At 39.3% G+C, this 27,617-nt stretch overlaps 1 long non-coding RNA gene across 1 annotated transcript in view; it reads right to left on the reverse strand.

Moving 5' to 3' along the window:
• Window positions 1-6,292: 6,292 nt before the first annotated feature.
• LOC121814121 overlaps window positions 6,293-27,617 on the reverse strand; it is a 44,155-nt gene continuing 22,830 nt past the window's right edge. The window contains exons 2-3 of the long non-coding RNA XR_006054102.1: window positions 22,185-22,295; window positions 6,293-6,785 (exon numbers count right to left, since the gene is read on the reverse strand). This is a non-coding gene — a long non-coding RNA (uncharacterized LOC121814121). The remainder of the gene's footprint in view (window positions 6,786-22,184; window positions 22,296-27,617) is intronic.

The raw sequence follows: 27,617 nt of genomic DNA on the forward strand, positions 1-27,617 counted from the left end.
GTCCATTGAATAAAAATGTTGCAACAGTTTATCAAAACTAGCTTTGTTGTTGAAATTCCCCCAAAAGTCTGAACAACAGCCCAGTCATGCAGGGGCGTCATTTGGAAAAACCCTTAGTATCTGTTGTGTTGTTCTTTCATTTCTGCTTGCCTACATGATCCGACATGAGAGAACCCTTTATAGCTTCCGAAGTCTGAAACCACCTGACCATTTGGCTGGTAATATTCAATAGCAGCTCAAAGCACCGACTTGTTGTCTCTGGGACCTGTGGACGTCTTCTGAAGCTCTTGGAAGCAACTTTATGTGGTGATAAAAAAAAAAGGGCCCAATAAAGCCTTCTCACCACCGGCAGATCCTCCCAGTCCAGCAGTCCTTGTTAATCACAGTAAACAGTTGGAGATCCTTTCAAAGGGGATTAGATCAGGGTCAGGAGCGTTTGGACCTTAATTACCCTTGACATAATGTTTGACCATTCTGTTACCACTGGGGAGGGCAACACTTATTAAGGAGACATGGGTCTAGGGGTCAACAAGGTTACTCAGGTCAACAACACAGCCCATCCCAACCCCCCAGCCAGCTTCTTCCATGTTACATAGGAGGATCCCTCTGCAACAGTGACGGGTGATGATCCCAGGAAGGAATCTGCTTACTTAAGTTAAACGGTGTTAAACGATGGGGATTGGGCACCAGTGTTGGCTGTTGTCTTCAGCTGGGATGGACCATGTATTGCAGGGCTGAGCCATGACGTGCGGACACATGCTCTGAGAGAGGGCAACTGCAGCCAAAGGGTTAGAGGTCACTGGCTCTAATCCTCAGACTATCAGAGTATATCTGTACTTTAGGATATTGCATCTTTGCTGTAATTGCTTCAGCATCCTGTGTTTTTTCTGTTTGCAATAGGAGTAGCACACCATGTGCTTCTGTTTAGTGTACCTATAGTGTCCAGTGTGTTTGCTCCTGGAGTAATGTAAGAAAGAATGTGTCCAGATTTAGCTCAAACTCTCAGCTCCACTGTTTTCTGTTACTAAAAGAACCTAAACATGAGGTGTCTGAGTCAAGTCTCTACTAGGAATACATATATACTTGTGCCCTGATGCTTTTCTGCTACTCTTGTAGATAACTACTGAAGATTCTCCCAGAATGTATGATGTTAATTCTTTCAGATATCCTTGCAGACTTTCGAAGTCTGTAAAATATAACTATGTCTGGGCGTAATCCACAAACAAGGACACTGAAGACCAGCATGGGAGCTTCTATCGCTTTGTGTGCTGACTACGCAGCATGCACAAGTCAGTAGACACAACCAGAATGTGAAGCAGATAATATATAACGAGGATGCATGGTATGCAGTCAAAAGCATCCAATCTCTGGGTGGCTACAGACTGTATACATTCTGTCAAGGATGTCTACAGAACCGAGAACATTTCCATGTAAACACACAATGCTGTGCTGTGTATCACGGGCATTTTTAGCTTGTTTTTTGAAGAAATATAAACGTCTGTGGGCAGCTGAATTGTAGCAAGAGCGTTTGACCTTGAAATCATACTCTGCTACGATATTTGCACTCCAGTTTTCACCAAAACCAAACCTTAAATAGAAAGAGGATATAAAACCTCCTCTTTGAGACGTCTTGCTGTTTGCCTCCCAGGCTGATGTGTCTTCACTGATTATATGGGGCCCCACAGCATTTGCACAAGTTCAATAATTTACCCAGAGTAAACAGTCTTTTGTCCAGCATCATGCTTCACTGGGAAAGCACAATATCCACCATCAACACATGCACACAACACAAAATCCCCACTACCACAAAATGATGTCTTTCTGTCAACTTCATGCTCTCGTCTGTCAAACTAAAAGTGTATGACAACATGTGTCTGTGAATGTAAAATAAAAACAATCTCCTCTGAGCTGACATGAGGGGGAGCACATAATTGGAGGAGTTACTGTAGCTGTAAGGGGGATTGAGGAAGGATTATGGAAAGGTAGGGAGGGCTGGGAAGGAGGGGGAGGCAGGGAGGGGGTAATCTGTAATTAGTTTGTAATTGCATCTTAGATGGTTCGAATTGCCTTTGTGCCATGATCCATGACTGACAGAGGGCATGAAGAAACTTAGTCACATAGAGTTTTTGCATAAACATGGAAAGAACCCATGACATATGACAAGAGAGCCATTAAGATCCATCACTTTACAGCTGCTTTTAAGCTTCCATAATAATTAACAAGACTGCGTGATGGATTTTGTTCACTCCATTTACTTACTCACCTTTTCATTTTAGAGTAGACACTCTGGAGCGCTGTATGTGTTGTGACAACAAGGTCAAAATCTTTCACGCAATGTCGCAGCCTTCCCTGAATTGTTGGGAACAAGCTAACGCAACCCAAGCCTGATGTTGGAATTATAAAGTTTATTTGTTGTAATATCATGTTCTTTACATAACCTTGACTATACTCTTGTTGAGAAAAACACATTAATTTGTGAATTATTGCATTTCATTTACTCGTTGTTGTAAAGTTGTAACTAGACTCAAACCGCTCGCTGCAGCCTTCAGTTCATACACAAATAAGCTGCCCGTCATCCTTGCTTTATAATGTGTTTTTTAAGATTTAAGGCAGGTTTTGAAAACAATTATAACAGCATAACTTACAATAATTATGTCTGTACTGGAGTAGCAGCGCAAATGTATCTTTTTTTCCAACAAGCTTATTGGTCGTTATGCTGAATGTGACTGTGAGCTACACAGTGTACTGTATATCCAGTCTGGCTCCTGCCTGAGAAGTGCGCAGTCTAAGATTAATATCACCAAATGAATGCTGGAACATACTGCAAACAAGTATGACAGACAGCTGTCTGTGTCCTTAAAAAGGGGAACAGTCGCATGATGCTGGAGTCAACCTCAGACATTTGTCAGGGAATCAAAATGAATAAAGGTTTGTATTAACCGCGCAATCACCAACAGGAAAACACTTGTAACCTTTATGGTGGTGCCACGGGGGATGTTGTTAACATACAAGGCATTCATTGGAGCCTCAAGAGCGTCTGTAGAAAAACATTTTCCCCTAATGAAAATGACAAAAGTGTTAGACGTGTACAGTGAGGTGCTGTTTTAGAAGCTGCTTTATGGCCTCCCTTGAGTTTTACATGAGACATGGTGGCTAGGCTGCACAATGAAATAATGAACAGATACTGGGACTGCATTTAAACTGAAACTTTGCCAAGACAAGAGTGGAGCTTTCACTCCTGTCCTCATAAATCTATCACTGGATCTATTAAATGATCCTAAAACGGGCACAGGCGTTTTGTTTGTTTTTTGCTGTAGGTTACAGTAGTTGATGATGCTCGCAAGTAGCAATTTGAGAGCGGCATAAATTGGGGATTTTATGGACTCAGGTCTGCATGGTTTTATTGCAAGAGTGTAAATAAGTATGGCAATGTTTCCAATGCTACATTCTTCACAGGGTCACAGTGGTGAAACACGCCACATCCCAAATATTAATCTGTGTATGAATTAATTCCTGATGAGCTTTGGGAGAGCCAGAGGTGCATGGACAAAATCATGTGTTGTCATCAGGTTTTCACCAATAAAATAATAAAAAATAGCATTAAGAAGAATTAACATACTCTCTGCCAGCTCGGCAGTCACTGCAAAAAGATATTTGTTAGGGAGAAAAATCCCGCTTATGGTGAAATTCCACACGTGCTCTAAATCAAACATTTAAAAGGTAATCCACAGATGCAGCGGATACTATACAGGCAGTACTTTGTACTTAACAAAAGCCTGAACATAATGCAACCCTGCAAGATCCTATCACATATTATCCTGCTATTGTACTCTACAGAACCAGTACACAATACCTGACATACTTTCATCTGCTCTTTATTTCTTTCATGTGTGTGCACGCAAGCATGCACATGTCTTTACGAATTAGAAGATGCACTATATTATACTGAGCATATATATATATATATATATATATATGCTCAGTATGATGTCCTATAGACAATATTATGCTGAAATCAATACTTTTTGACTTTACACACAAGTTAGCAAGGTATTTGGCAGGTAGTATTTTCCATACAGACTTGGTTTTGCTAATTGTGAGTCAGCTCCACAAATCTGCCAGTGGTTAGCTTGGAATGTTAGCTGATAAAGGGACAACTACAATTCAAAAGAAAGACCTCTCAGCATTGGATTTATTCCCAAAAACCACATGACCTCCATGAATCAAGTGCACAAATGAACCTCTATATGCAGGATTATATGGAGGCTATTATACAGAACCAGTGAGGGCTCATAACTACCCATAGATCAGTCTAATGCTTTACTTTCTACATTCTGATCCAAGCACTGAGCGGAAATATCATTCCAGATTCTCACTCATTTGTTAGTAACTAAGCAGTTTATCCCTAATAGTAAAATGTGAAACAGACTTGTATTGCCATCACAGTGTGAAGGCGCTGAAGCAAGAAGCAGCCTGTATCACACTTTATCAGCAGCCAAACTGAATTCGAACAACTTCATGCAGTCATTCTCTTATTTACTTCACTGCAACTCCAATCAGTAAATAAATCCTATCAATAGATAAATAGACATACTCAATCTCCACTCGATATGCAGCTGCAATAACGATCAAAAACATCCATCAAAGTGCACTCAAGACATCTCTGTTATCTCCACACAGGACACTTAGACACTCGACCGGTGCAACAATTTGCCAGAGCTTTATTTATCCCAGCTGCATTCCTAATACTATAGATTTCTAAACAGTTTTTAAAAAGAATATCTGAAATCTATTTACTGAGGTTCTGCTTCCACCTTGTTTCAGGCGCTTAGGGGCTTCCTGCGTGTTGCTGCACGTACATTATATAACTATTTCACAGCTCACTTTAAATGTCAGTAAATAACATGCAGCTCTGTGCTGATCCCAAAGCTTCCAAAGATACCAAATATGTCAGGCAGAATAATGATGATTTCGATGCAAAAAAAAAAAAATGTTTTGAGTGTGAATGCCAAAAACGTCTTGTACATTCCTGACAGTAAAAGTGTGCTCTGAAGTACAACAAGATAAATCACTCAAAGTGGAAAAGGCGGCACTCCATGAAGGCATGTTTGTGAGTATTTAATTATAATTCCAGGGCTGGATCGAGCTCCTACAGCCACACAGTAAAGAATATGATGATTTTAATGAGCCTGAAGCAAGTTACAGGGAATTAAATTTTGAAATAGTAGAAAGGGAGCCTTTTTTTTTTTTTTTGGGTATGCAGAAAGAACATCAACTCCAGCCTATTTCAACACAGCTATTAGAGTCAATTTAATACTTAAGACTTATATAAGGAAAATGAACATGTGTTAGAAGACATGAGACAAGTACAGCTGAAACAACCAGTGCCACCTTAAAGTGATTTTTCATATTTGTTTAATTTACAAAAAATCAACATCATAATGATTTTTAAACAAATGTAATGAGCAATTATACATAGACAGCATTTTAACAGAGCATTTTATGGTGTGGCATGTATACTTTCACATAATAGATCTTCCTATTTCTATTACTTTGGACTTGAATTAAAAAGAAACTAAGTAACTTCAGTAAAGAAAGACACCTTGTAGTAAAAGTCAGTAGGTGTACTTACTAACTGACAACTTGTGTAATGTGAAACTGTATATGAATGGTGGGAGGAGCCAGAGATGCTGATCATACCAGCACCACAAACTGTATAAATGATGGGAGCAGCTTGCTGATTTAAAAAGAGAAGCCAAACCAGAATACCTCCATTCTCTCTAAAGGTCATCAGGGGGCGGCTCCTCTGACTACAAAAAAAACACTTCCTGTTGTATAGACATCTATTTGAAATTGGCTCTCAGCTCCCTTGCTTTGTGACCTCAGTAAGCACTGTTGACTTCACTGGCTCATTCACCACTTTCAGTTCATAATAAAAACTTGACATGCTAATCGTTAGGCTCAGAAGGAGAATCATCTAGGGCTTGTGGTTTGCTCAGTTTCACAGTTTGACAGTAACCACTGTCACGTCACATCCAGCTTAAAAAACACCAAGAAGGTGACAGTGAAAATGCTCAGCTCAAGGCTTCATAACCAATGGGTGACCTCACTGTGGCTACGTCCATGTTATTTATGGTCAACACTAGAGAGTGAGCCATTAATGAAGCTGTAAAGAGGTGAGCATGCAGAGCAAAAATATAACTTGCAGGGAAAAAATACTAAAACATTTTAAACATTATTTTTCTAGCAAAATGTTTCTATCAAAATTTTACTGAAGCAATAAGAAAGAACAAAGTGTTGATCACAGATTACATACAATTTTTTTATATAGAGACAATTCACAACGTCTTCAGACACTTTATCAAACCTATGAGAAGCATTTGCAGTGGTGTGGAAAAAAAACTCCCTTTTAACAAGAAGAAATCTCCAAAAGAAGCAGGCACAAGGAGGGGCAGCAGTCTGCTGTGGTTGAATGTGCGGTGAGGTAAAAGAGAAGAGAAAAAAGGAGAGTATAGGGAGACTAAAACAAAAGAACTATAACAGAGAGAAGACAAAATTTAATGGCATGTAAAAGTGGCAGATTAACACACAGGGAATAAGAAGAAGGGGTGAAGGAGAAGTGTTCAGTGCTTCATGTGATTAATCTACATGCTCAGCAATCACCCAAATGAAAATAACAGGGAGGACAGGACTCCCGGAGTCATTCCCCGTGTTGGAGCAGAGCTAGTGGATATGTGATAGAAACTTCAACACGCTGTGGACATCCAGAGGGACAATGTGAGGGTCTGAAAGACAGAGAGAAAAATTCATGTTGATATTTAAAGAACCAGGTCCAAGAACAGGGTCAAAGATCAGTGGACAATCACAGCAATGCTGAAATTGTGAATGAAATGATTTTGACAGCGTGTGAAAGGGAAAGTGATGATGCACTGAAAACAGCTGGATAAGGGCAGAATCTTCCTGCCTGAACGTCTGCTTTGTGGTAGAGGTCAGACACAGGCCAGAGAGCATGCACAACCGGACTGATATACTCAACATGTCACATCAGGCACAGGTGAACCCCGAGACAAAAGGACAGGGAGGAATTCTGAATTGGAAAGTGAGCAGGAAAGAGAGGGAGATTGAGAGAAAGCCCTATTTTTCTTTCCATGGTTTCCATAAAGGCAAGCTCTCTGATTGCCTGTGTCAAAGTGACAGAGTCTTTTATGAGCACTTGGCGGGTCCCCGCCCTGGTTTGTATTGCTGGGCAGTGATAGCAGTGGCCATTGTTGGACTAAGGAGAGAGGAGCGGCCCCGTGCTATTGAGAGGGGAGGAGCCCAGCCCCACTTGCCCGTCCGAGGCAGTGTGTTGGTTGAATAGGCAGCTAAGGTGTCCATGCCCCCCAGTGCCCTTCAGTGTGGGAAAGCCAGTGCAGAAAGCACCTGCAGCACCTTGACAGCAGCTGACACAGGATTGCGTGCTAGTTCTGGACGCACAGGCCACGTGACCTGACACTCCATGCTGACGGGTACACTAGGAGTGTCACACTCCCATGCCGTGTTAACATCTCTGGTCAGAGATCAAACGGATCAAGTTCACACACACCATAACATAGGATACACACTGCATTGTGCATGCTCATAGAGATATAGTATAGAATACACCAGCAGTGTAACCAGACACTCTTTGTGGTACAGTAGATATACAATTGCTCTTATACAATTATTGCAGTGCACATGTATACAAGTTATCCAGGAACAAATTACAGCACATAATGCGGCACGCTTCAAAGCCACTCAGAAAAATGTGCTTGAAATGGTGCTAAAAAGGCTTTTGTTTTTAAAAAATGAATAGAAGAGACACATGCAAGGACAACATTCACAACCATGACACTAAAGTTGGAGGAAGCCGTGAACACTCCTAACGACAGAGTTCCTGGAGTTGATTGGGTGATTTTATTGAAAGTAAATTGGGTGATTTACTGTAACCATAGCCTGCTCAGAGGAGGATTTCTACCAATTAACTCATTAAATAGGGAGCAGTGAATGAGTATAGCTAGAGTGAAAATATCCTACATACCTAACATTTCTAAACTATCTGACAATATGAGAGTCAACGCAGGCAGTAAAATAAAAGTGACTCAAGGAACTTTAGTCACTGTCCGTGGAAACATCAGCTGGATGGGACTGCTTTGGGAAAGTAACACAAGAGATGATGTCGTTTTCCAAATGTAATCATTTCTGTCGAATGTACGGCCTTCATCTAGGCTCAGAATCACCAACAATATTTTATACTGATTTCAGTCAGAGCGTCAGTCATTCTCAGTCATGTGTTCCCTGTAAGGTTTCTGTACTGCAGACTTGACATTCTTCACATTCCTCCCTACGATGCACAAATGGGACCTCACAGAAAGGCAGAAAGACCGTAAACCAAGACGACATTCCTTTCAGCTGCACTTGATACTGTAGGTAAGCACTGCAGGAGAAAAGATGGCCATCTTGAAGGCAGTGTTGCATAATCTTTTAAAGAAAAAAAATGTCAGTATTACAGTTCACAGGTGTGCAAAGCACGAGAGAAAAAAAATAAGAGAAGGTACAAGCAACTTTTCTTATTTTGAAAATATACTAGGTAAAGTTAATCTGTACTAATTTGGCCGTGCATATTTGGATATTTTAGAAACAAGGAGTTCACAATAAGGAGATGATGACACATGTAATGAAAAAAAACAACTAAATAATTAATTAGTAGATCACCTTCAATCACTTATTTTAACTCATTCAGATCTGGAATACTCATTTTTTCTCAACACTTTGAGAAGGAAGAAAAAGGAAGAAAAACATCTGACAATAAATCTGTGCTGCTAAAATAAATGCATGACTTAATTTAAAATGTAACATCTTCACATTTTCCTATATGTGCTTATTTAGCACAAAACTCAACACTAATCCTACCTCTAACCTTGAGAAAGTTGTTTAAGGTCATATTTAAAGAGAAATCAGCCTCTCCCCCCAGGTGTCCTTTGGCACATCTGTTTAGTTAGTTAGCCATCTTTCAGTGACAACCTTTTTCTACTTTTTCTACTTTTCTATTCCAAAAAAAGGCCTTGTATTGGTATGCTTGTGTTGAGGACCATAGGCAGAGCCTGATGAAGCTCTCTCCAGTAATGTTGCCTTCATGCCCAGATCACTCTTGAAAAGCAGGGTTTGTTTGTTTTTATTTCAGTGAGACTTTTAGCTGGAGAAATAAAGGATCCATTATATATTATTTATTCTGAAAGTGTTCACATACCCAGAGAGTAAGATGGCAGATTGAGAGCAATGCTCCTCCAGCATAAAGGTTTACCATTATCATGGCATGCTTTCATGTGAGGGGTAATAGAGAACTGAGCAATGTTTTCCCACAAAAACATTGTCCATGCTTTTGTGCTTCTCCACTGAACTGGATAACTGGTATCTGCCATCTCTCCCATCTTTTCTTTATTTGTTGTGTAGTGTTTAGACTATGGATGCCGCTCCTCTTTACCATGCGTCTCAGATGGGTCTTTGAAAAGTTCCTTATCGATGTATTATTGTAGGGTCTTTACCTTTTAAAATACAGTAACGCACCTTGAGGTGACTGTTGTTGGGATTGTATGATGTAATTAAAACAAAATTCAATTTCATTGGTTCACTGACTTCTCTGATTTCTCTCCTTTTCCCTGTAGTAACTTTACATTTTGATAAGTTTTTTTTAGAGAATTTGTCTTATTTCCTGTATGATATTTAACCATTAATCGCTGTTAGAGGGAAACCCCTGCAAATGTTGGCAAAATGGACAAAAAAAAAATCAGCTGACATTTCTGAAATCTCTCTTTTATGTAGGATTAATATTATCAGTCATTCTTTCTAAGAGATGACTCCTGATTGGTCGCCGCTGTTTCCTGGGACAACAAGCGGCAAAGCCATTTGACACATGACAAGCAGCTTGAACTAACTTGTTTTCTGATGGGAGGGGGGACTCAACTGGGTTCACGGCAGTGTGGCTGTTGTTCCAGCACAGAAGGATTACAATTAACCAGCCACTCCTGTTGGGCTTAATGACCGAGCACGGCAAAAGCCAGCAGCAGGGACACTTCCTGAACAGCGCCGGGTTAGCCCTAATTGGTTCTGGCACAGCAATCCTCACTGCTTATCTCATAGCCAGCTGAGAAAAATCAGCAGTGAAGTGTGAATCAAAACATGTTGATTGCAGGAAATTCAGCAGCATACCTGATGAAAAGGCTTCTTTTTATGGCATCATGAATAGTCACACTTCCTCAGTTTTGTTTTTTCAGACTGCTGCATTCCGATTGTGTGTTTATGTATAATTATTATTTACATGAAGTATGGAGAATTTATTTTAGATATGTACTGTAGAGGGCTTTAGAAACAAATAAAGCCATAAATAGCATATGACAGGGACTCCCGGAGTCATTATTATAATATAATAGGGACCCTGTCAACACATGTCCAAGCTCAGAGTCAAATGGGGCTGGGGGGCTTTGGATGGGAGGTCCAGGGGATTTGGGTAAACCATCTGTTGACCAAAGCTTTTGGGAAAGAGCACTAATATGGATTTAGGATATTATTCTCTCTGCAGGTGGGATGGTTAAAAACCCCTGTGGATTTCTCTGTGAGGAGGGGGGGAGCCTTAAGAATAAAAAAAAAAAGATTTCAAAAGAAGGACAAGGCAGCATAAGACCAGACAAAGGCACTGCATTACTGAGGTTTTCCTTAAACCCTACAACATGCTGGAAGCGGAGTCAAGTAAGAGCTAGATCAAATGGGATGGAACAAAAAAAATGGAAGAACAATAAAATACTTCACTGCAAATATTTGATTATTTTTGAGGTGAAGTTTCTTTCCTACTTTCAAATCCTGGCCAGAATAGCAGCAGCAACATTTGGAGCATCTGGGTGGATACCCATATAAGCCAAGACCTTGGACTTTGGTAAACCCAGAGACCCTAGTGTTGGGTCAGGATCTCTTTGGTTCACTTGCCGCCTGGGGTTATTCCAAACGCATCCGTCTTTACTGGGCTTAACTGTGATTTGCCCCCTTTTGCTTACTTGTTTGTTTATCAGGATTGAACTCCAGAGCTTTAAGCTGCCAGGTGCTTTCACTCTATCTCCGGCAGGAAAGATGCACAGCTGCTCGCATCTGCATCGAGATAGCAGCAACAGGACTGTACTTCCTGTGGCTACAAATAGGCCGGATGGCTGTTACAAGTTTAAATATAATCATAATCTCCTTAAACTCCCAGACTCCCAGTAAACTGGCTTCCATGTGACTCTAAATATTACTTCTTTCTGCAACCTGCAGCTTCTAGCCTATGTCAAAACAAATCATTAATGGTATTTGCTACAAATGCTTAACTGAAGACTTAACAAACTGTAAGCCTTGAGGGGAAAAAAGGATTTTCGAGTCACGTAACGCCCAGTAACAAAACATGACTTATAGAGCAAGGTTGAATTCAAGATGAAAATGTGAAATATCTTCAAGATTGTGCCATATGGTCTGTTTTTTTCCTGACACTAATATTAGACACTGAGCTGAACAAGATTGCCAAGCTATAGCATGTACCATCATGCTATAGCTCAACATTAAAGCAAAACACTTCTAAGAATTCAAATCACCAAAGAAAAAAAAAAAGGTGGTGATAATGTGAAGCTCTTTCCCAGCTCTCAGTCAGTAAATTACAGCTTCACTCTAATCCAGCTCTGATCCCATCTCTCCCTCCCTGGCATCCTCCCTCCCACCACTCCATTCCCCAATCTGAGATACTGAGTGAATTGATTCTGGGAAAATGTCTATTTCAGGAACAGATTGTGGCATTGTTGTTGACACAGTGTGTTAATGTAGAAGTAGACATAGCTAACACACTGGGGTACTTTAATGATTAATGAGACAGAAACACATCTGTCATGTTGGCTTTCCTCTTCTGACCTTATCATATTTAAGGCATTTTAAAGCAGATCTTTAAAACATTGGTCATCAGAAAAACTCAGGAAAGCTTGGTTGGATTAGAGATGAACTTTGTACAGACATTTATCAAGTAATTGATGGATTCCTGTGGAAATTTAAAGCAGATTAATTTACTGTTTTGCATTTTGTAGCCTTAACTTGACCATTACTACTGTCTTGCCTTAGCACACCACACTCTGCTATATGTGGTGTGCTACACTTCTGGCCCCATAAGCAAAGCTAGCCGGGTAATGCTAGCTAGCTTAGTTTTCAAGCTACATCAGTAGACTGTATGGGTGTTTCGCAAAGACATAAATATCTGCTAATTTGTGCTTAGTAACATCCAAATAAAATCCTAGTATTTCACTCACCAAAACTGGAGCTCAGACTTCTTGACTGGTTTATGAGTACAATTAACTCCATAGCTAGTCCAGAGGTCCAGTTCAGGAACTCTGAAGTGAAGCTGACAGGTAGCAGCTACAAATGTAATCATCTACCTGACAGTCAAAGAGGCCACACCCCCAAAAATATTAATCTTAGACTTTAATAAAATATTTCCCCAAAATACATTTACAAGAAAACTACTCTGTATAGGGAATTAAGTGCAGAGACCAAAACTTATTTATAATTTAATGCTCAGATGAGACATTTTAAATATGGAGGTCTATGGATTAACATCCAGTGGTTATTTGAGTGTGTCAGCATTGGGAAAACTGAAATTTTGACCTTAAAAAGTACATTCATCATGATCTGTGTTCCAATTTCCAAATAGACAGTCTAAAAGCTAATATTTTACTCAAATCTGTCAATCACCTCACACTGGTACCAGAGTAATATGTACATCAAATGCCAGTCAGTCCAGTAGATTTTGGGGTATTTTACAGGATAAATACAAACAGTAATACAAGATTACCAAAGTATTTAAAGGTTTCATGTCAATCAATTTAACTACTGTAATTATTATAGTTTAGATCACAGTGGTGGACATGTCTTAAAAACACATCCTTGAAGTGACATCTTTCATGTAGGTAAAAATACTAAAATTCTAAAGTCAAAACAGCGAACATTAGAGGGGTCTGTCAAAAATGGAGAAAGAAAGCTCTTAGATGGATTAATTGCTCCATCATTAAGCCATTAAACACCCATCTCGGTCAAGTTATGTGTGGGGGGCCTTGGAATTAATTCATGGTCAATAAAGATGACTTAAAGCCTGATTAGTGGACTTTACCCCTGCTAGATACAGGATCTGACTGAGGTGAACCCATAAGGATATGTGAATCCAGCCACTTAGGGGTCTCTGCGGTTTAGGGTTGATTAGTTTTGCGGATGTCCTTCCTGATGCTTTGGGGATATCCTGCTGCTTTCTGGTAAACATTTCTCGTTATACAGTGCAAGAACAAAAACGTTTCCCAGCAAGCAGTTTGATCAAAACTGTATATGATCTTATAACCCAGATTTCAAAAGATTTTGCAGCTCAACATAAGACATAAAACTCTCTAAAAATGATTTTATTGACAACATTTTGAACTGCACAGTAGACTCATTTGGCTCTCTGGAAAGTGGCCAGACAGAATATTTTGAAAGCTCGATGTTACCCATTAGAAAAGGAAGAGCACGTCAAAGTAGAATGTGAGCTTGATTAACCACAAGTGATGTGCTGATCAGGGACACATGAGACACTGTGTCAAGGAAACAAGACAAGGAAATACAATCTCTTAAACTGTAATTCAGAATAATAGGCTAACTTCCTCTTGGAATGGTTCTGTTTGATAGTTTAATTGTTTGCAGACATGGGAGTGAGCTAAGTGGAATCTGGCAAGATTTTTCTCTCAGGGATTAATAAAAAGCATGTTTGGAGGAAGCCCAAGAAGGTCTCACAATCTAAAACCAGTCATTACAGCAGAAAAACGATTGGCATCCCATTGAACTAAGGAATACACACATTAAATTCTTCCAACTTAGATCAAAAATACCTATCAATACTTCAGGTGAGTATATATGCATTGTGTATATGTGCAATTTCTTACAGTTTTTTTTATATTTTAATGTCAGTGTTAGTTTTTAATCCCCTTGTTTAAAGCCATTTTAATCTCTACCTACCAACCTTCATTTAAAATAGCCTTTCAGTAACAACATTAACATCAGAGGTATGCTTGCTTTTAATTCTGTGTTTGAGATAGCTGCCTCTCTTATCCTGTATCCTTTTAAAGTGTTAGCTACCCGTTGATCCATTTTCTTACACTTGTCCAATTCACGGTTGCCTACGGCCTGGTGCCTATCCCACCTGCTAAAGGGTGAGATAAATCATGGACAGATCCCCACTCTATCTGAGGATTAGCACATAAAGACAGACCACCCTTTACACTCAACACATGCAAATCCAGGCAATGCCAACCTCCACAACACTACTGTTCTCAGAGTCAATCTGTGACTTTATAAATTAATGCAATGTGATGGAGTCCATAGGCACAATACCAGACAGGATAGCAAAAAGTTTGCCAAGTTATAAATATAGTTCTAAAAAAAATATCTGGCAAGAGCTCAGTACTATTTTAGGAATTGACACAAAAACCTCCAAAATTACATGGAAGCAAATCCTAAAAGATTAGGTCCATGCACAACACTACAGGATGGAAAAAGGAGTGGGAATAGTTATGTGCAGTGTTCAGTCATCAGACTCCTGTGGTAGCTGGTGATTCAGAACTATGAATTAAAATTGAGCACATATGGGTCTGATATCTCAGATTAGGTCCAAACGTGGTGCCTAACTCAGAAACGTCTCTACTGGAATACAAAAACACAAGTGGTATGGAGGTTAGCTATATTTATGACACAGATGAATGTTTATGCAAACAGTGGTTAAAAAGTATATCTCCGGTTGAAGGCTTTGTTCCATCTGCACCCAAATCAGATCCTTAGGACGGGCTGCCCTCACTGACATTTGCAAGTGTCCTTGATTTGTGTCTAGCTAATTTGCATGTATTTTAACAATGGAGGCATCAGTAACTATGTAGCTATGCTGGTTTCTACTGCAGAAAAATGAGAAGTGAAAATCCACCAAACGTGCACTGTCGTGAAGCAGAAATATATTTTGGTTTGTCATCTGTCAACATACTGTCATCCTCCATGTTGTCCTCCATAGCCATATTCTAGTGGCAGCAAGTATTATGTTCAGTGCAATATGATGTCATCCTTTCATGTGCAGCCTGTTCTCATACATGGGACATCAATTAGTGGCATTTTGTCAAGGTTCAAGGTTCTTTAATTGTCACATGCGTAGCAGCATGTATGCAGCATGTTGTCTTCACTGGGTTATGGTTTTGTGAAGTGGGTCTGTCATTCACTCATTGTAATATTCTGGGTTGCTGCAGTTTTTTGTCCATAAACCCAACCAGTGAAAATGGAAGTGAAAAAGTGCAAAACACAGTGGTCCCAATGTAGTATGAACCAGAGTCTCCTGGTTGACAGACCTGGAATTTATGTCACTCCTCAGCCTCCTAAAACAGACTTTGGACAGTGTCGTAAAAATTTTTCCCCTTCCTGATTTATTAGTTTATTAGTGCATATTTTTCACACTTAAATGTTTCAGATAAAACTAATAATACTGGTCAAAAATAATCCAAGAAGACACAAAATGCATTTTCAAATGATTATTTTGTTCATTAAAGGGAAACATCTTCAAATCTACCTAGCCCTATATGTGGAAAAAGTCGTTTCCACCTAAACCTAACCCAGAAAAACTTCTGAATGAAAAGCAATGCTGACAAAAAAATAACACAAAAGACTCGTCTCACATTTGCCAAAAAAATATTTTGATCATCCCTAAGATTTTTGAGAAAATATTCTGTGGACCAAAGAGATAAAAGTTCATCTTTTTGGAGGATTTGAGTTCCATTATATCTGGTGCGAAAACTAACAGCATTTCATAAAAAGATCATTATGTCAACAGTCACTTTAGGACCTGGATGACTTATTATAATTGATCCAACCATGAATTCTTCTCTCCACCAGAAAATCCTGAAGAAGAATTGGGTTATGAAGCAGGAGAACGATCATTGCCAGTTATAACAGACATGTGATTGCAGTTCTTGCTGCCAAGTGTGGCACAACCAGTTATTAAGGTTTAGGGGGCACTTGCTGTATTACAGAGGACCAGATAGCTTTGGATGTCTTGATTAAGAAGGATTTGGGGAATTTTGAGTGCAATCACATTTCAAACAACCATCAAAGGCATTCTGAAGATGGTCCGAGTCTGTTTGTCCATCCATCCATATACTAAACTTCTCCTGTTCAGGATTACAGCTGCAGCCTCTCCCAGTTAGGATAAATCAATAAGCAGGGTACACCCTGGACAGGTTGCCAAACCAGTGATGAATTTCTGTAGGAATTTCTGTGTAAGTTTGAGAGAATTCGATTTTAAATTTTAGTCTGCTTAAATGCCAAATTGTGTGTTTTTAAATTAAAACATATATACTTGTATGTGTATTGCTCCTCCTCAACGTGAAAAATGATGGCGTTTTCTATAGTTGTGTGCAGTATTTAAAGACGGTGAGTGAAATCAACTTCACATTACAGTATGGGAGCTCTACCTTATTTCAAAGTTAAAGCACTTTATACAACATTAGTTTAGCAAACATAATAAATAGACTCCAAAAATATCACAATAAGGGGCCTAGTTTTTTGTTTTGTTTTGTTTTTTTAGACATATTCTTCTTGGTGTGTCCCATACACCACACAGTCACAGTAACACTGGTTTTAATAACAAATGTACTACAACTCTGGACATAAGAACTGAACGGGAGTCAATAAATCACAGCAGCCTGTTATTGGCTAAACATTGACATTGTTCTTGGCCACACAGTCACTGTAAACTGTTTTAATATTTTAATTAATAAATAATGATCTCAAAATGGGGCAGCACGGTGGCACGGTGGTTAGCACTGTTGCCGCACAGCAAGAAGGTCCTGAGTTAAATTCCACCATCAGGCCGGGGTCTTCTCCTCGTGTTTGCGTGGGTTCCCTCCGGGTACTCCGGCTTCCTCCCACTCTCCAAAGACATACAACTTGTGGGGATAGGTTAATTGGATAATCCAAATTGCCACTAGGTGTGAATGTGCGAGTGAAAGTGAGTGCAAATGGTTGTCTGTCCCTGTGTGTTGGCCCTGCGACAGACTGGCGACCTGTCCAGGGTGTACCCCGCCTCTCGCCCTATGACAGCTGGGATAGGCTCCAGCGCCCCCCGCGACCCTGAAAAGGATAAGCGGAAGCGAATGGATGATCTCAAAATGTATTAAAGGACTTTAAGGTAAACAGTCTTTTTCACTTGCCACAGCAGTGTTCCACACCTGAAATGCATTCACAATTAGTAAATGAAACAAGTCTCACAACTACAATCCTCAGTATGCTGATAAAAATGACAGTATCATAAGGAATACCTCAATATTAGCAAGTAAAATCACAAGGGCTTTGTTTCCATTTACAGTGTAAAAAGAGTGATGAAAAAGCCAAGACAGAAGAAACTGGAAGAATAAAATGAGAACATGAAATAACTGTATCGAGTAGTTGTATCCAGAATTAATATATTTCCAGTGTCAGAGTTTCACTGCAGCTCTAATTATAGCAGACCACAGTGGAATGACAATGCTGATCTGAGGGCAGTACATCAGACAGAACCACTTCAACACTAAACTGACAGAGCAGCGTGTCTGTCCCCTTTGTTAACACTAATATGCTTTATGATATATACACGCACAGTATATCAGGCTTAAGTACAAGCACTATTCCTGCTTCCTGCTCGTTGTAATGGAAGATTGGAGCCAGCAGTGTGCTTCTTTGCAGCTGTACTAACCATTCAAATATTCCTGGTTAGCAGTCATTCACCTTCATTTCTAGTCAATTTAATTCAAGTGCCCATTCACAGCAGTTGCCTCCAGGCTCTTTGCATTGTAAGATTAAGATTTTAGTGTATTGGAGACAAAACCCCAGAAATCCGGTTCAGGCTAACCTGATCCAGCCCTAAGGAAAGCTTTATCAAAAGGAAAGTTGTAAGCCTAATCTTAAAAGTCGAGCGCGTGTTGGTCTCCTGAATCCAAACAGGGAGCTGGTTCCATAGAAGAGGGGCTTGATAGCTGAAGGCTCTCCCATCCATTTTATTTTCAGAAACTCTATTAGGATAATAAGGTGGTATGAGGTATTTAAGATATGATGGAGCCTGATTATCCAAGACTTTGTATGTGAGGAGAAGGATTTTAAATTCAATTGTGGCTGTAAAAGGGAGTCAATGAGGAGACGCTAATATGCAAGAAATATGTTCTCTCATTCCAGTTCCACTTAGTACTCCCACTGCAGTATTATGGATCAACTGAAGGCTTTTTGTGTAGATGTTAGAGTGATCTCATAATAATGGATTGCAATAGTCAAGCCTAGAAGTAATAAATGCATGAACTGACACTTCAGCATCACTCTGAAAAATTATGCTTTTAGAGATATTACACAGATGAAAGAAAGCCGACCTACATATTTGTTTAATATGCACATTGAGGGACATACCCTGGTCAAAAATAACTCCAAGAGTCCTCGTGGTGTTACTGGCTGCCAAGGTAATTAAAGCTAAAAAATATGTTGGTCCTGGCACAGAACCCTGTAGAATTCCACAACTAACTTTGCAAGCGAAGAAATTGGAGTCTATCAGATAGATATGATCCAAACCACTGTACCACATTTCCTTTAATATCCACTGTGTTTTAATCTCTGTGGCGAGAGTGCAGTCAGCGATATTAAATGCTGCACTGAGGTCTAACAGGACAAGCACAGAGATGAGTCTACTGTCAGAGGCTGAAGATCATTCGTACTTACTGGTTGTAACACTTCACTGCCACTGCTTCGGTGCTATGCTGAAAAATACATCTTGACTGAAATTCTTCAAATAAAAATGAGACTAATAATGTAAACAAAACAGCAATGAGAAACTTTTTAGCAAGTTTGACATAAGCAAGCATTTCTGTATTTAATACTCAGTTCACGAAATCCCTGCTTTTTGCAGCGCACAAATTCTGACAGGATAATGTCTGCAAACTGTTAACAGAACGCAGCTGACCTGTAACTACAGTATCTGCTCATATCTTACTTACGTATTTTTGTTTGTTTTGCTGGATTACAACATAATTATAATACCATACAGGAGACAAGAAGGAACAAATCTTCTTATCAAAATAACTGTGCAGTCAAACATGGCATACAGATGGAAAATATGCTTCTATAAATATGGCAGTTTATCTAATCAGGTGACGGTGACATGATAGCTCATAACAAACTGAACATAAATACGGGTGTTTTCAAATTATACCATGCTAACTTGAAATCAAATAAGTCGGAAAAGATGAAGCGCAATCTTTGGTTTTGTTATAAAAAACAAACACTTTTGAACTTCGTTTTAAGAAATCACAGAACTTTTCCCACCTTTTGTAGTGAATGTGTTATGTGATCTATGGGAAAAGCATTGAGGATAGAACTACAAAGAAACTTTGAAATGGGAATTCACAGAAAAGAAAATACTTTTAGAAATTCCCGTTGTGTAGCTCTTCTTTCATGTTCACCACAGTACCCTTATCAAGTCTTCCTTCAAGCTCACACAGAAGTATCTCAAGGAATCAAGGGAAATTCTATTTGCCACCCAAAACTGCCAGGTGTGGCTGTATGCTGCTGGGAAAGCACTACATACAGTTGGGTGCATAAATATTTGGACAGAGCCCATTGGTTCTGTACATCACCACAATGAATTTTAAATGAAACAGCTCAGATGCAGTTGAAATACAGACTTTCAACTTTAATTTTGTTCACTGAACAAAAAGGTTGCATAAAAATGTGAGGAACTAAAGCATTTTTCTTTGTGTTAAAGTGTAATGGAAAAGTAGGAATAAAAATCCCTGTCTATAGATGACATACATACAGAGGATTTTTTTGTTCATTTTTATGCCTCAGTGGTAATTGAGATTTAACCATGACCAAGCTAACGTCAAAGAAAAATGTATTTTGGATGAAACATTTAATCCAAGAAGTGCTCTGTCCAAGTCCAGGTGGAGGTCAAAGCACCCGGGATGGGTGTTCCTGCCCCCATCCAGCAATAACATTATCTCAAACCACTGAAACACCCTACTGGACTGATTGTAGCGCACATAATGTCCTCTTCCTGACATTGTACAAAGGTACATTACCACAATGAATTTTAAATGAAGTTGAAGTGCAGACTTTCAGCTTTAATTTTGTTTGCTAACAAAAAGATTGCATAAAAATGTGAGGAACTAAAGCATTTTAAACACACATACAATCCATTCATTTCAGGGGCTCAAAAAAGTGAAAAAAATGTTCATTTCTATTACTTGGTTGGAAACCCTTTGCTTTCAATGACAGCCTGAAGTCTTGAACGTCACCAGAAGCTGGGTTTGTTCCTTTTGAATGCTGTGCCAGGCCTTTACTGCAGTGCTACCTGGTAGTACTGCAGACATTATGTCTCCCAACACCTCAGGATTTATTCAGCTGCTTCTGTTCTGTGCCACATTATCAATAAATACTAGTGTTCCAGTGCCACTGGCAGGCATGCATACGCAATCCATCACACTGCCTCCGCCGTGTTTTCCATATGATGTGGTATGATCTGGATCATGAGCTGTTCCACGCCTCCAGGTCTTTTTGCGTTGCCGAGTTCACCGGTGCTTTCTCGCTTTCTTTCTCAGGATGTACCAAACTGTAGATTTTGCCACTCTTAATATCGCAGCAATTTATTTTATGTTTTTCTGTTTTGGCAGCTTAAGGGTGGCCTGTTTCACCTGGATTGAGAGCTCCTTTGACCGTAAATCTTCCAAATGAAAGCACCACACCTCACATCAACTCCAGGCCTTTTATCTGCTTAATTGATAATGGCATAACAAAGGAATTGCCCATACCTACCCATGAAATACCCCCTTGAATCATTTGTCCAATTACTTTCAGTCTCTTTCAAAAAAAAGGACTGCACATGTTAAGGACCTGAAACTCCCAAATCCTTTATCCAATTTGAATGTGGATACCCACAAAAGGTGATTCTACACATTACTTTTTTATATAACTGTAATCAAAATATGTTTCAGTAAACAGGTAAAAAAAAAAAAGCTTGTGTCAGTGTCCAAATATATATGGTTGAGGAGGAACAATATATGGACTGTAGTGCAATCGCTTGATATTCAAAAGCTATCAAAACAGATGAACATCCATTTATTCGGTCACAATAATCTCGGTTAAGATCACAAACTGAAAAAATAGTCAAAATCAAGTTAATTTATATGGCACGAAGTCAAAACTACAGTCAATTCAAGGAGCTAAAGTGACTTCATCAAAGTTTATTAAAAAAGAAACATGTCTTTTTATTTGATTTGATTTTATATATTTAATTTTAATCACAATTCAACTGATCATTCAATCATTACACTGAATGAAAATGAAGTGAATTGAGATACACTGTCTTTCAAGGAAAAGTGGAGGAAAACAGAATGCAGCAGCATGGCAAAGGACACCTATGAAAGCAGCTTTGGTGAAACTGTAGTAGTTTATGTCCAGTCCCAGGATTGGACCAGTTTTATATAAATTAAAAACAAACAATATTTGCACTGAAGTCTTTCAGATTTGGTTGTTATTAGCTTTGATTTGTTCTCGTATATGTGGACTTAATTCAGCTCAGGGAAAAGTCCTGTACTGTCACATTATGCTGTCTATTCAGCTCGTGGCAGGCCTTTGAACAGCACCTGGGATGAGGCTACACTCAGAGCTATAAAGAAAACACCTGGTATGCCTCTGTCCTGAATAACATCACACACGTAGATGTTGTCATTGGACTGCATCAGGCCAGCTGGTACAATAGTACTGTTGTCACCATATAAAAGGCAGCTTATCTTCTTTCACTTTATTCAATCACAGCAACAAATCTCAGCTGAACCTTAGCTGAACAATCACACCAACAAAGTGGATTAGAGCTGGTCCAGAAACAGTGTGATGGCATTTGAATTAAAGCGCATTTCATCTACTCTTTAGTGTTATACAAACATCTTTACACTCCAGAAGAACAAGTGCAAACATCTGCGTGGAAACAGAGAATTTATTGCTTCTTTATTTACACTGTTGCTCATTACATCGACATGTATAGTTTTACAGTACATGGATGTGAGTCACGTGTTTGTCCATGAGGACATCACCTGGTAGCTTGCTTTTCTCTGACAGGACGTGTTCTCACTTGTCGGCTATCCCCTGAGTTTTGGTTACGCCCTTGCAGATCTATCTGGAAGGGTTTCCTCGCTTTGAGCCCTCTGGAAGTAAACACACAAATATGCAGTTTGTGAAAAAATAGAGAGAGAGGGGACATCCAAACACAGCACTGGGAGCTTAATCATATGATGAAAAAAAGAGATGTCAGCCCTTGGGCCTCTCACTCTGGAATATTCAAAAATGGCAAATGCTGCTGCTTGACTACAGAAAATCACACTAAATAGAACATGCTTCTACCTAGCAACAGTCTTAGTCATGATTCAAACTTCAAATCAAAAGGTATTTTGTGGAAGAAAATGTAAATGTTTTAATGTGATTCATTTTTTGCAGAAAAACTGCATGTTTTGATAGTCAAGGGTGAGGTTAAGCACAGATAGTGATAGAGAACTCAAAAAGTCCTTAATCTCCTTTTCTGATCCTTGACTTGGTGTATACGTGCACCAAGTGGCGACAAAATTGAGAGCTAAAGAATGTCAGTGTGATGGTGGAAAAAACTGTAGATGCTGTATTGTCCACTTGAGGCTGTCTCAATTGTCAATCCAGGTCATCGGCGGCCAAATTAGAGTTAGACTGATTAACATCCAGCTTCGTGGGTAAATCAAAGAAAGGTGGATGCCAAAATTTGTGTGACTTCATTTGAAATCTTTCTTTTAGTTACTGAAAATTGTTTATTTTATCTTTAAATGCCCAACTTGCATAGAGATATTAGATATCAGTCTCTGTACCTGTACTGAGTTTTAAAGCAGATTAGTATTTATGGTCACGAAGAAACATTTAATTTTAAATGATCTTAAAGCTTAAAAGTAGCCAGGAGGACTTTAAATCAGAGACTCTTTCATCACTGAAACTGCAGAAGTATTTCTTTGTGTTAAAGTGTAATGGAAAAGTAGGAATAACAACCACTGTCCATAGATGACATTTTCCTAAGAGAAAAGCATCTGTGTTGGATCAAGTTTTTACATACAGAGGATTTTTTCTGTTTATTTTTATGCCTCAGTGGTAATTGAGATTTAACGCCAAGCTAACGTCAAAGAAAAATTTATTTTGGATGAACCATTTAATCCAAGAAGTGCTCTGTCCAAGTCCAGGTGGAGGTCAAAGTACCCAGGATGGCTTTAAAGTTCCTGCCCAAATCCAGCAATAACATTATCTCAAACCACTGAAACACTCCACTAGACTGGCTGCAGGGCACATAATGTCCTCTTCCTGACATTGTACAAAGGTATATCCCCAGGTCTGCTGTGCAAACATTGCTTTTGTGTAACATTTCCCTCAACCTTTGCTTTTAGGAGGAAATGTTATCCTGTTAGAAGCAATCTGCAAAAACAATAACATTGGGACAATTATATTGTTTTTAAGATTGTGTGTTTAAGATTCAACTTTATTAATAGGAAGAAATCCCAGTTTCCCAAGAAAAGAGATATGGATTCAAAATAATAATATTTTAAATGTTTGGAAACATTCCCTCAGACCTTTGAGACAGCAAATAAATGATTGCTGGGATACTTCCTGTATAAAAGTCTAATGGGCTAACAGTTCAAAATGAGAACATAAAGACACCAAAGGCTATGCTGTAGAATCTAAGAAGTACTGTTTCTATGAAATGTGTACATGCTCGTTAAAATAGCCACAGTGGAAAGCAAATGGAAGAACCAGCTGTCAGAGAGAGCAGGGAGGTGCGGTTAGGTTTATAAAGAGAGCCCAGTGGGTACATATTGAGGAAGACAAAAACCACAGAAACTATTGTGAGCTGCACCACATTTATTCTCAACAGCAACCTCAATCCATCGTGTAACATGGAAGTGTCACATATTGCATTTCCTCTGATGTCCACTTTAGATTGTGGCAGTGAGTCACTCCCCTTAGGCTACCTTTTTAGACTGCCACAAAAAAGTACCAAACAAGTTTTTTTAATTTTCAACACATGCAACTCAATTATTTGGATACTCGTAAAGCTCAGAGACTCCAGTACTAATGGCGGTGGCCTCTTTGACTGACAGGTGGATTTTGACAAAGGCAGCTGTAGCTGCTAACTGTTTCCTAGGCTTCACCTCAACACAGCTTTGCCTTGATGTAATTATCTGACCATTAATATGGCTGCTGTGGTGCATTGTACTAACATTACACATACACAAGATGTTTGGCAGTTTTGGCAGTTTCGAGTGATTCACTTGTTGTATTAGTATTCAGTTGCTTAGCATTACTTAGCTGTTATCGGCCTCTGTCCATGCATGCTGTTTGATAACCAAGATATCCAGTAAGTTAGCACTCTACCCTATCATTCAATTCAATTCAATATATATATTTTATTTATTGCAAATATAAACAGCAGTCTCCTCAAGCTAGCGTAGCTTAACTGTAGATATTTTTTACTTCCCTTAATGAGAATGATCAGAGGGGATTTTCACGTTAATCTGTCATTTAGGTGTTAATACATTTCAGCCATTATGGAGGTGACTGAAAGTAGAGATGCATGTTTTTCATTTTGCATGACATCAAAGTTTTAGTTCTGCTGTGGAAGCTTTGCAAACACTGTTTAAACAGCAGGTAGGTATATACTGGGCATCATATCCAAGAGTAAAAAAAGTTTGAATCACTAATACTCAAAAGCTCAGTTCGTGTTGAATTGTCAAAGCTGCTGTTTTGCTCTTGTAACTACAAGGTGTCAGATGATCAATGATCAGGTTTGATACTAAAGCTTAAACCCAAGTCACAATCTTTTCTTAATCGTAACCAAGTTATTTTTAGTGCTTAAACCTAACTAGTCAATAAAAGCAAAGACAAAAAAACATGTTATATACTACTTTTGTAGTATATTTGATTTTTAAATTTAGATGCTTTCAATGGAAACATCCCCACTGTAAGGTAAGGTAATGTAAGGTTTGCATTATATTATGTAGTATTTATAGTAATTTATAGTAATGTTCCCTGCTTTAAGTTTTAATATGACTCAGGAGGCTGTGACAACATTCAAGCCTGGTCTGAAGGTCACCGTATGCTGCCATGTGGGCACAGGTAGCACTCTCAAAAATGTATGAAGTAAAGCATGGTGCATTCCCAAACTAAATCTCTTTCTTCTTTTTTTCCTTTTTCCTTTTTTTAACAGCCAAACTCATAAACAAAGTCAGCTCACAGGCATAAATGCCACTGCTGCTGTTCTTCTCACTCAAAGCTCACATTTATGAGCATGCAGTTAATTTCCTCAGAGCAGATTTTCCCTCCGCTTTGAAGTGGAAACAATATAATTTTTTGTGCATTCCTAATAACATCACATCTAGTTTGGTGACTTTACATAAAAGGTGTTTGTGTACACAGCACCGTGCGGCAGGAGGCCCTTTTTATGGCAGAATAAAACAGGCTCGGCCTTCATGGTTTTTTTTACAGCTGAAGGCTGATCCCGAAACCCCGTGTTTCAAAGCTTCTTGAGCCCTCCACAACCCCCCCACCTCAACTACTTCTCCTCTACAGGGCTGATTACAACAGGGCCCCATTTGTGCTATCTTCTTTTAAACACCACTAAAATCTTTTACATTTCCTCAGCAGGTTCTTGAAATTCAGCTGAGTACAGTGCATTCCCCCAGAGTCTCCTTCTGTCAGGTTTTCAGATGGTGACCTCTCTGCTTTCACTTTTTTAGCCTTGCTTTAACGCTAGCTAACCTTGAGGAGATAACCAAAGAGAAAATAAGCTTTGGTTACCTTGTTTGTTTTACTGGGTTCCCTTTTGGCTCTTTTTGACATATAATAAGGGTGCCTTTATGTAGAAACTGTTACGAGCACACGTCCCAGTTGCCTGAAAGTATGTTGGACTACCTCCATCCTATTTCCAACCTCTTATTACCTCCATGTGCCTTCTTCAACATCCCTACATTGCTTCTCTTCTTGCCACTCATAGCTCCATACCACCCTCTCATTCCTTTTCTCAGTCCGTTCCTTCCCTCTCTACTTATTTCCTCTTCTTTTCTACCCTTCACTCATTCCCTACATTCTTCCCTTCTGCCTCTCCCTCTTTCACTCTCTTTTTGCAGTTCAGTCAATCTTCAGTCCCCTCCACCCCACAGTACACCACCCTCTTCTGACATACTCCCTCCCCTGCCCTCTGTCCCATTTTCTATATTTTCTCCTCCAGTTCTGGCCTCCGCACCCACATGACCAACATCATGAGAAAACCCTCATGACAGTACGCTCTGCCAACTCTGCCATCCTGTTACACCCCAGGAGCAAAGAACAGTTTTTGCACAAAGCTTCTCTGGTGAGTATTGTCTAACCTCAGTTCACTCTGAAAGAAAATACAGCTTGCTTCCAGCACGATCTTTTCAAAGATCATTTTATGGGGATCCAGATCTTCAGCTGCACGTTTTTCCCATGGAGCTAGAATTCAGTTTCTCAACTACAGGTCAATGAACTGTCCAAAAATTCGCTATTTACTACGACAAATAAAGAGTTTACTGAGCCAGTCTACTGTGTATCAGTTGTGAACAAGGCGTCCATTGCAGCAATGTGCGATGATGTCACTCCCAACTTGTCATTTTTCAGTATGAACAGCCAGCTTTGTGGAAGGGCATATTTTAAGCCAAACTCCAGTCCTTTCCTAACCCTAACCAACTAGGTCCTTAGTCTTAGTATGAGAACATCACAAAAATCAAAGGCAAGGGAAACCTGGCTAATAAACTTAGCTCATGCTGTCACAATCATTCAACTTCCTACCACAGACTTTGTAGGTCTGTAACACGGACCGTTATCCCTCAGTGGCTAATATGGACACAGCTGGTACTAAGGCACAGACACCAGAATATACCTTGTACACAATGGTGAGATGCCCTGTGTTGAAAAAATGTTGTTTGACTTGATTTGCAGGATATAGATCAGACAGGCAGCAGTGCAGTAGTTAGCAACAAGGTTCCAGGTTCAAACCCTGGGTTCAGATCCAGCCTGGGGCCATTCTGTGCAGAGTTTGCATGATCTGAGATCTGTGTGAGTTCTCTCTTGGTACTGTCATGTCAAGACATGTATGGAGTTATGTTAGCTGGTGAATTTTAAATTGACCGTAGGTTTGAATGTTTATAGATTTGTGTCCAGATATACTGGTTATATTCCAATATATAATATAAAGGTTCTGGTTAGAATCTGAATGTAACTAGTTAATGTGAATTACTGTGCTCGTAGATAGCAAGAAATTTGCAAGTTTCACAGATTTATCACAGTTAACTGTTGTATTATCACAAACAGATTGTGTGTAATTGCCTGCTTGCCCTATTTAATCTCAAACTGATAGTGTAGCAATATATGAATTGCTACATGAAGTGTGAATTTTAAACTCCATAGAGAGAGAGAGAGAGAGAGAGAGAGAGAGAGAGAGAGAGAGA

Source organism: Haplochromis burtoni, unplaced genomic scaffold (assembly GCF_018398535.1).
Source record: "Haplochromis burtoni strain Fernald_Lab_line unplaced genomic scaffold, NCSU_Asbu1 Contig_20, whole genome shotgun sequence".
In the NCBI taxonomy this organism is placed as follows: domain Eukaryota; kingdom Metazoa; phylum Chordata; class Actinopteri; order Cichliformes; family Cichlidae; genus Haplochromis; species Haplochromis burtoni.